Consider the following 9941-nt stretch of genomic DNA (forward strand, 5'->3'; position numbering starts at 1 on the left):
CGAAAATTTCCGAGATTGATGACAACCCAAGTAACCATGGAGCATTATAGCATTGCATATATAATGCAGTTGCATTGGCGTAAGCCTATCATTGAAGTAGTTGAAAAGTGGAAATGGTCACTTTTACGGTTGTACTAAAGCAAGAACGCCGATAAAGCAATCAATGAATTCTCGCGTAACTTTCCAAAACGACCTATCTAACAATTCACACATTTCGAGTAAATCGAGCTTGAAGGTTGTGAGAATATGTTTTGAAACTGTATCAAACTGAAACATTTTTTCCACACTGTGTTGCTCGCAGAGGGAAGCAGTGTGCTAGAGTTCAACGTAAGAAATGACATTTTGACATTTTTTTCGGAAATTACACTGAAATCTATAAAAACATCAGATAGGACGTTTTGACTAAAAATATGTACATAGGATAAATTACATTGGTCGTTCTGCTTCAACAATTTTTACATTGGACATTCACTTCGGTCATTTTGTTTCAGTTAAAGTAACATTGGACATTTTTAAATTTTTAAATTAAATTATTTATTCTTGTAAAGAGTGACTAGCAGTGATCAAAACTGCAGTGAAGCGTATAATACATTTTTGATGCTATTACGCATTACATTCACATGCAAGAGGTTTTGAAACATTCATTTGTGACATTCAGGTTGCTACTGATACATTCTTACTGCAGCCATGAATGTATTACCTGACATGGATAAGAGTAGCGTGCCATTCTTTTCAGCATCCCATGAACGTTATGCTGTCGTGGATGACGGGAATGCAAAATGAATGTAAAAAACAATCACGACGCAGCTGCGAACGTAGCGACAACTCTTCATTCGTATGCTTCTGATTCAAATCGCCACTTCATCACAGCTCTGAACTGTCAAATGCCGCCTTTATGACGTTATCTTGCAGTGTTTTGTACAGCATGCGTTTTCACTGCTGCACAATGGACCGATGCACGAGTACACTATTTGACGTTTGAGCGGTGGCGTGTTTTTTACGTGACCATGGCAACGAGTGGATTCGGTACCGCTCAAACATCAAATTAGTGAACTCGTGCATTGGTCCATGGTTCTTTGCACGAGTTCACTAATTTGACATTTGAGCGGTGCCGTATTCACTAGCAACCATGGTAGCGTAAATAACATGGCACCGCTCAAACGTCAACGACTGAACTCGTGCATTGGTCCATTGGAGGAGAGGGCGTTCATTGGAAGCAACAAAAAAGTGGCACAAACGGAGCACCACGGTTTTTTTTAGGTTTGCTTCTACCCGCTTTATTCGTAGGTTTCTGCTTCGGGCCGTTCTCGCACAAGGTGCTGTCCATAAACAACGTGGTCATCCATGGGGGGAGAAGGGCGGGGGTAGTTTGTTTGACCAAAGATCACGATCGACACATTATTTTGTATAGACGAAAAACCGACCGACGAAGGAAGAAGAGTCTAAAAATAGAAAAATAACCCGTGAGTTATGGATAGCCCTCAAGCTAGTGCGGCTGGTTGATACAAGAATGAAAAGAAAAACATATTTCAATCGGTGCCCATTGTGAGTGGCACATTATGATAATACAGATTAACTTCTACTACAGTAATTCTTTACAACTATGATACATTTATTGCTGACCAAAAAAAAAAGTCACAGTCGCGCATGACTTGTATTTTCAGTATCACATGAATGTTTTTGTTGCATGAAAGTCATGGTACACGGATAAATAATTTCATACTAAAATGCTTGAAAGTTATACTAAAACCATATTCGGTCTATTCACTCCATGAAATGCATATAAACGCTTTATACATTCATAAGTATAATCGGCGTTTAAGATGCACAATGCTTAACAACGCTGAAATGTTCATGATCCCGTTACGGTTTTGTTTACTTTTTAGACTCGAACCAGGACAAAGGAAGAATCAAAATGAAGTCATTGAAACAAATAGATGAAAAGACATTTATTTCTATATATATTGTGCTGAACATTAAACTTTACGTCTTCCCTGTAATACAGCGTTCAAATGTGAAGTTGAACACGCGTCGATGTTAGATTGCTCGATGGTCTTTTCCCGGTGCCGTTCCCAGTGGCTACTATCAACTCGCCACCATAATTTTACATTTTTCCGCTTGTAAGGAACCTTTCTTTGGAATCGTTGGCTAGTGTCGATCCACATTAGACGAAATCTCAGGCCTATCACGGAATTTGACGATAAATATAGCTATAATTATAATTTATCGGCTTCATGGTCGATGAAGTGGAGGCTTACCTTCAAGTAGCTGAATCTTTGAATCCTTCTCACAGACGTTAAAGTTTTCCTTGCTAAATTTAATAGTAACGCTGTTCAACAGTTTTTTTTCCGGAAAAAATCCCATGAAACTAATAAAAAATTACTTATTTTTCTAAAAACTTGTGAGAGCCTGCAACAGAAACTATGAAAAAATTTGCCAAGTCCAAAGTATAACACAAGGTAGCTCCATCAGTGCGCATCGTACCTTCGTGCTGTGCGTACACGAATTCTCTCTGCTCTTGGAAGTTTTCTTAAAAACTACCTAAAGCAATAAAACAGTACTTTTCAGTGCTAAAATTAAAAACGGTACTTTTCAGTGCTACCAAAGATGATTAGAATTGATCCCTTTAACCATCTTTGGTGCTACTTAAACAGTACTTTTCAGTACCGTAAAACGGGGTAACTTTGATAATGCGGGTAACTTTGATAGTGCGAAACCCTCAACATAGTAAACGAAATATCGAAGTTTCTGTCAATCAGTTAAAGAAAACGTATGCAAAAGTAAAGAGTATTGTTATAACACTTCATGTCAAAGCTATTTTCGTTGAAATCAAGTGCATTTGAGGATTTTTATGCAAACATTAAAAATTTACAAGATTTTAGCATTTTTGCAACGCTTACAAACAATCTGTTCTACGACCACTATTTGATAAAGTCATAATGAGTTCGTCACTTACCCATGACAGCCTAGTTATAGTAGAACATGAATACGGTCTCAAATCTCTTAGCGAAAACCATTTTTACAAACTGGGACCATTTTTGTAATCTAAGTCAGAAATTTCCATATAGCGTTAAACACCTAGAGGTATGCAATACCCTATAAATGTTCCGTGATTCATTCAATCTTGTTCGATTTATACTCCATTATCAAAGTTACCCCAAAACAGAAAACCGACTTTCGATTACATGAAAAATTATATATCCATTCAGAATAAATCTTTTGGCAATCTATCAAGTGCAATCGATAGCTAGGATGTCAGTACTTGTTTTAAAAATATGAAATATTATTCTTAGATACAGAATGCATAAATATTGAAGTTTTCTTCGAAAAAACTATCAAAGTTACCCCGTTTTACGGTACTATGTTTTCTACTATTGATCCCTTTACGATCCTTGTTTGGACCCGTGCCTTCGATTTTTCGTTGGACCCGTTGGCGAAAGCTAGCGGTGGTAATCCTTCTTGGACACCGTCTTGGGAAAAAACCTTTCGAAGGTCACGTCTTCTTTCGTTTATTAATTAAACATGGTATCAACAACAAACAAAAGGAAGGGTGAATCTCTGAATTCACTACTTCCTTCCAAAAAAGTGGTTTTTAAAACTGTCACTACACGTGGCAAGAATGGAAGAAAGGACGCTTCCCCGGAATGCGAACTTTCTTCCAAGGGTGAAATGAATAATTGTATCGAAATGAGCAATCAGTTCGATGCTCTAGACAAATTTTCCGAACACCAAATCGAAGCAGCCTCTAGCCCAGGCTCTTTGATTCAAGTGAGGAAGCAAAGAGTGCCGCCTATCGTGGTCAGTTGTTCCGAATTTGGGGGATTTAGGCAGGAGATCTTGAACTCCATTAGGGGAATCAAGGTTTCCTTCCAAATCGCAAAGAAAGGAGACTGTCGCGTTTTGCCGGAAACTCTTAAAGATCGTGAGCTTCTTCTCAAACATCTTGAAGAGAAGAAGCACAAATTTTTTACTTATGACGACAAAACTGAACGTTTGTTCAAAGTTGTCTTGAAAGGTCTCTCAAGTGACTATAAATCACCTGAAGAGATCAAAAATGGAATAAATGATTTACTTGGATTTTCCCCAGTCCAAGTAATCATTATGAAAAAGAGAACCCAATCTGGCATTGTTCGGAAAGGGCTTTCTCAAGAATTTTATTTAGTTCACTTTAACAAAAAAGAACTAAATAATATTAAAGCTTTAGAAAAAGCAAAACTTTTGTTTGATGTCCGTGTGACATGGGAACATTTCCAGAAACCTGGAGGAAATTACCAGAACCCCACTCAGTGCCGTCGGTGCCAAAAGTGGGGTCATGGTACAAAAAATTGTCGCATGGATGCTAAATGCATGATTTGCGGAGGTTCTTCTCACGCCAAAGACGTCTGTCCAGTGAAGGAAGATACCACCAAATTCATATGTTGTAATTGCGGGGCTAACCATAAGTCCAATTTTTGGAATTGTCCTTCACGCAAAAAGGTCATTGAGGCTCGTGCCAGGCAGATGAAAAATAATAATCTTTACGATAACGGTCGTTTCCGGAATTTGCCTGGTAGAGTATCGAACAATGCTCATTTTTCAGTTAACGATCGCTTGATCATGAATCATACCCATCAGGAAGATCATAATCATGCTCATTCACAAACTAATTTTAATCCGTCGGGTAGCCGTTCGAATCTTTCTATTTCGAATGTATCTACCCACGGTAAATCCTTTGCCGATATCGTAGCAGGAAATTCGAACTCCTCCCCTGTTCGATCCATGGGTACCCATTCTACTTGTTTCAAATCAAATGGAAAAAACCCTACCGCAACAGGTTACTCCGCATCTTCGTCTACCGGAAATTCTAATGGGAAATCATATGACATGTCTGCCTCTGATTTTAATTTTCTAACTGAACAATTGAATCTAATGATTGATGCAATGTTCAAAGCCACCACTATGACTGAAGCAGTCCAAGTAGGTGTAAAATTTACAAATCAAATTGTTATTGGATTACGTTTTTCTAATGGATCCAAATAATAATTTAAATATTTTAAATTGGAATGCTCGTTCTCTGAATGGTAAAGAGGACGAGCTGTTTAATTTTCTTACAGCTAATAACGTGCATATAGCAGTTATTACCGAAACGTATTTAAAACCTGGATCTAAACTCAAAAGAGATCCTAACTTTTTTGTTTATCGTAATGATCGACTTGATGGGGCATGTGGGGGAGTTGCAATCATCATTCATAGGCGTATAAAACATCAACTGTTTTCATCATTTGAAACTAAAGTTTTTGAAACTTTAGGTGTTTCTGTTGAAACACAGTTTGGTAAATATACTTTCATAGCTGCCTATTTGCCTTTTCAATGCTCTGGGCAGCAAGTTAATTTGCTCCAAACTGACTTGCGTAAATTGACTCGCAATAAGTCAAAATTTTTTGTCATTGGTGACTTTAATGCCAAACATCGGTCATGGAATAATTCTCAAAGTAATTCCAACGGCAGAATTTTATTTGATGAGTGCTCTTCAGGATATTTCTCAATTCAATACCCTGATAGCCCCACATGTTTTTCCTCTTCTAGAAACCCATCTACGATTGATTTGGTCTTAACCGACTCTAGTCATCTTTGTAGCCAACTGATTACTCATGCTGATTTTGATTCTGATCATGTCCCTGTTACATTTCAAATATCCCAAGAAGCGATTCTCAATCCTATCAGCTCCACATTCAATTATTTACGAGCCGACTGGAATATTTATAAAACGTATGTAGATTCCAATCTTGATGTTAACATTTCTTTAGAAACTAAACTTGATATTGACAATGCTCTTGAAACTTTAACAAATTCCATTGTTGAAGCCCGGAGCATTGCAATTCCAAAATGTGAAGTAAAATTTGAATCCGTGATTATAGACGATGATCTTAAACTCTTGATCCGTCTTAAAAACGTGAGGAGAAGGCAATTTCAACGCACTCGCGATCCTGCTATGAAAATTATATGGCAGGATTTTCAGAAAGAAATCAAGAAACGTTTTGCTCAATTAAGAAACAAAAATTTTGAAAATAAAATTTCTCAATTGGACCCTGGCTCTAAGCCCTTTTGGAAATTATCGAAAATCTTGAAAAAACCTCAGAAGCCAATACCGGCATTGAAAGAGGAAAACAAATTATTACTAACTAATTGCGAAAAAGCTCAAAAACTTGCTATGCAGTTTGAAAGTGCGCACAATTTTAATTTAGGACTTACTAGTCCAATTGAAAATGAAGTTACTCAGGAGTTCGAAAATATTCTCAATCAAGAGAACGTTTTCGAAAATGCCTGGGTGACTGATTTGGAAGAAGTGAGAACTATTATTAAAAAATTCAAAAACATGAAAGCTCCTGGCGATGATGGAATTTTTTACATCCTCATCAAGAAACTTCCAGAAAGTAGCTTATCATTTTTAGTTGATATATTTAACAAATGTTTTCAATTAGCATATTTTCCTGACAAATGGAAAAATGCTAAGGTTGTTCCAATTTTAAAACCAGACAAAAATCCTGCAGAAGCTTCTAGCTATCGTCCAATCAGTTTGCTTTCCTCCATCAGTAAACTTTTTGAAAATTTATTTTGAACAGAATGATGGCCCACATCAACGAAAATTCAATTTTTGCCAATGAACAGTTCGGATTCCGCCATGGACATTCGACCACTCATCAACTTTTGCGTGTAACAAATTTGATCCGTTCCAACAAATCTGAAGGCTATTCTACTGGTCTTGCTCTTCTAGACATAGAAAAAGCATTCGACAGTGTTTGGCATGAAGGTTTGATTGTAAAATTAAAAAACTTTAATTTTCCAACATACATTGTTAGAATAATTCAAAGTTATCTGTCAAATCGTACACTTCAGGTTAATTATCAGAACTCCAGATCTGAAAGACTTCCTGTAAGAGCTGGTGTTCCTCAAGGCAGCATTTTGGGACCAATATTATACAATATTTTCACATCTGACTTACCTGAGCTACCTCAGGGATGTCAAAAATCTTTGTTTGCGGATGACACAGGCCTCTCCGCCAAAGGTCGAAGCCTGCGTGTCATCTGTAGTCGATTGCAAAAAAGTTTGTATATTTTTTCTTCATACTTGCAAAAATGGAAGATTTCTCCTAATGCTTCCAAAACTCAACTAATAATATTCCCACATAAACCAAAAGCCCTTTATTTGAAACCTTCAAGTAGACATGTTGTCACGATGAGAGGGGTTCCAATAAATTGGTCAGATGAAGTTAAGTATCTAGGGCTCATGCTAGATAAGAATTTAACTTTCAAAAATCACATTGAGGGCATTCAAGCCAAATGTAATAAATATGTAAAATGTCTCTATCCCCTTATTAATAGAAAATCAAAACTTTGTCTTAAGAACAAGCTGTTGATATTCAAACAAATTTTCAGGCCAGCCATGTTGTATGCTGTACCAATATGGACTAGCTGTTGTAATACCAGGAAGAAAGCTCTGCAGAGAATTCAAAATAAAATTTTGAAAATGATTCTGAGGCTTCCTCCCTGGTATAGTACCAATGAGTTACATAGAATATCCAATGTTGAAACATTGGAACAAATGTCAAATACAATCATTAATAATTTCAGGCAAAAATCGTTACAATCTTCTATTGCCACGATTAATGCGTTATATGTTTAGGTTAAGTTAGGTTAAGTATATTAAAAACGTTTTTTTTTTCTCTTATAAGCAGGTGGAATCAACTCACCTGTAAAAAAACTGAACTGCTACGGCAAATGAAATGTAATATGTTGTTAACAAAATGTTAATTAAATCTTAAATTTGTTTTACCAAATTAGGATGATAGTGTTGTCAAATAACACAGAACACCTAGATATAAGAAATGAATGTAATGTTTGAAATGATACTAATAAAGAAATTAAAAAAAAAAAAAAAAAAAAAAAAAAAGGTAGCTCCAAAATCATAGAAATATTTATTTTTTGAAAATGCATGGAAGAGTATAAAATAATAAGCAATGGAATGCTTAAAATCCAAAAAAGTTATAAATGTCATAATTGTTACTCTAATTAGCATTTCCAAAGTTCTCCGTGTAGTCTATGTGTGATTGTCACGCTCACTACAGTTTTTGACGGTACATTTTGGTTCACTGTAAAACACCTCTGGTTAGAATGAACGAACAAACATCAATGAGGTATATTTTTTAATAAAATTACTGACATTAAACATTAGAAGCCTACTTTGACCATTTCCGTTTCTGCTATAGCACTCCTCCCACGGTAGACACAATGGACCTTTGCACGGGTTCATTATTTGACGTTTTAGCGGTGCCGTGTTATTTATGGCACCATAGCAACCAGTGAATTCGGCACCGCTCAAACGTCAAATTAGTGAACTCGTGCATTGGTCCATAAGATAGGCTATTCCCACGTGTAAACAACGATTTTCCATCAAAACATGTGTCGTCATTCTTGTCGTCAAGCATGTGGCCAAGGCGGGTTCAGCTCCTCCTAAGGTGATACAGTATGCTCACTTTGTGGAGAAAACCAGGAAGGGTAGGTGATGTAGGGCTGGCCGTTTTGTTTACAAACACCTGGGACAGGTAGTCGGACAATTGACATCTGATTGGTTGAAAAAATAGTGTGATCAAGAATTATTCTATTACGGTCTCACCTGCTCCATGTGTCCTCTATACTTCTTTCTCTCTTTCAGTGCTGTAAACATTCGACACTTTGCGCGAAGTTCGTTTCGTTGCCATGGTCAGCAGTCACAGCACGAGCGTTATAATTAACGTCGACAAACACAAAAAAGTGTCAATTGAATGTCGTCTGATACGATGACATTTGCATAAATCATAAGTTTTGCAAGCTCTATGCAAAACTTGGAGCTTTCACGAGCGGCTTTTTGAAAACGTTAATGAGCGGTTTGTAATCTGTCTTGATGACCACTTTGGGATTACCGATTATCATATGGTAAAACCGCTGGCAAGCGAAGAGAACCGCGAGAAGCTCTTTCTCAATTTGCGCATAGTTGTTTTCTGTTTGCGTCAACGTTCGAAAAGCATAACCAATGATCCCGTCCTCCTGGTAAACGGCAACACCTAGACCGAAGGAACTTGCGTCGCATTCAATCGTCAAAGGCCGTTTGACGTCATAGTATTTAACTCGAACTCGGCTTGTTCCTCCTGACCCCAAACCCATTCAACTTTGTCTGAAACCAGTTGACGAAGAACATGAAGGGCCACCCTACTACATCAATAGCGAAAAATGCTCTAAAAAGGTCAATTTTTGAGCTAGAAAAAAACTTTTTTTGTCAAATCAACTTAAAATTTTCTGATCTTCAACTTCGTAGAACAAACTATGCCAATATTCCTTTAAGTAAAAAAGTTTTGATGATTATCTTTTTTTACAAAGGGCCACCCTAATTTTCGGTCCGACCAAAAAAATTGTTTTTATAATAGGAACAACTTTGTAGAACATCATTTTTACGTAAAATTACAATTGAAGGCGTGAGTTCCAACTTTCCTCCTAAATTCCCAATCCGTCCCACTGTGCACTGTGCATTGTATGTTCATTTTACCCCCGTCATATGTTCATATTACCCACATGTTTGGAACATTGCCTCTGTGGAACGAAATTTTCAAAATTATAATAATGTTGATAAAATTTTATTTTCATCACAATATTTCAACTTGTAACATTGCATAAACATCCTTCTTCAATTCTGAGCAATTGAAAAAGAATCTGACAGCTTCATAAGCAAGAAAACTTGAAAATTGCTTAGGGTGTTCATTTTACCCCCAGTTCCCCTACTAATGATCAAGCTAACTTTACAAACTGCTACTAATATGTGTCGGTTCGTATAACTGTGAAAGCGCCAATCTTACCAATGCGTAATTTCTTCTTCCCCAAAGGATGACCACTTCGCCAGATAATGGAGGCATCGTCGCCTTGTATTTATTT

Source organism: Aedes aegypti, chromosome 1, assembly GCF_002204515.2.
Source record: "Aedes aegypti strain LVP_AGWG chromosome 1, AaegL5.0 Primary Assembly, whole genome shotgun sequence".
NCBI classification, from domain to species: domain Eukaryota; kingdom Metazoa; phylum Arthropoda; class Insecta; order Diptera; family Culicidae; genus Aedes; species Aedes aegypti.